Here is a 1,015-nt window from a genome sequence, read left to right on the forward strand (position 1 = left end):
TTCACTTTACTTTATTTAAAAAATCTATAATCAGTCAAGTCAGTGTTTTAACAATCTAACCAAACTCTGTAAATATAATCAGGACATAATGTAAATATTACAACACCTTACTCATGATTATTTTACAATTGTATGTATTTTGTTTAATAGACTGGAGTTAGTTTGAGTAGTTTGAGGTATGAACACTGTTTGTGTGCTGCCCCCTGGTGCTTCATAGTAGCATCTCTCACAACATCTCTAAGTTTGGAACCCCACTGCATGCAATTTGCATATTAATAGATGTCCTTTTATTTTTTTATCTTGCTGTTTTGAACTTTAATTTGATTCTGGATTTAATTTATTTTGGCCTTATCTGAAACATCTACACAAGGCTTTATTCTGATATTATTCTCTTAATTTAGACATATTAAATTATAATTTAATCTTTCCTGTATATATACTGTCATTCTCACAACTCTATGCAGTTATTAGCATGTCGGAGAACATGATTTTTTATATTAATAAAAAATTCAACTAGTCATTTAAACAAAAAGCTCCTGCAACTGATAGAGCTCATCGGTCCGATTCCCAGGGAACACACATACTCGTAACACATACTTTAAATGCACTGTTAAGTTACTTTGGTTAAAAGAATCTACAAATGAGTTAAAATACTGTAAATGTAAAATGCTTCAGAGGTGGGTGTAGTTCGTCAGTCTAACTGCAGGTGGCGTCTTAAGATCAGCACCTGCCTGAATAACTGAACAATACCGATATGAACCTGTCTGATCAATATTGATATTCCATTCACAGCAAGACCATGTCTGGATGAAAACAGATTAACACTCATTCGCTGTTGAATTTAGCTTGAATTAGACTGTACTATTTTTATGAAGTTAAACCTGTGTGTATTTTAAGTGAACAGCTTGCTAACTGTCTTTAACTGTCATTTTAAGACTCAGTTACTGGTCTGTGTGATATTTGATATTTTTGGAATGTACGCGGAATGTTCTGACAAGGTTCTCTCAAAGTTTTG

The sequence above is a fragment of the Sinocyclocheilus anshuiensis genome, unplaced genomic scaffold (genome assembly GCF_001515605.1).
Source record: "Sinocyclocheilus anshuiensis isolate Anshui unplaced genomic scaffold, SAMN03320099.WGS_v1.1 scaffold579, whole genome shotgun sequence".
NCBI classification, from domain to species: Eukaryota; Metazoa; Chordata; class Actinopteri; order Cypriniformes; family Cyprinidae; genus Sinocyclocheilus; species Sinocyclocheilus anshuiensis.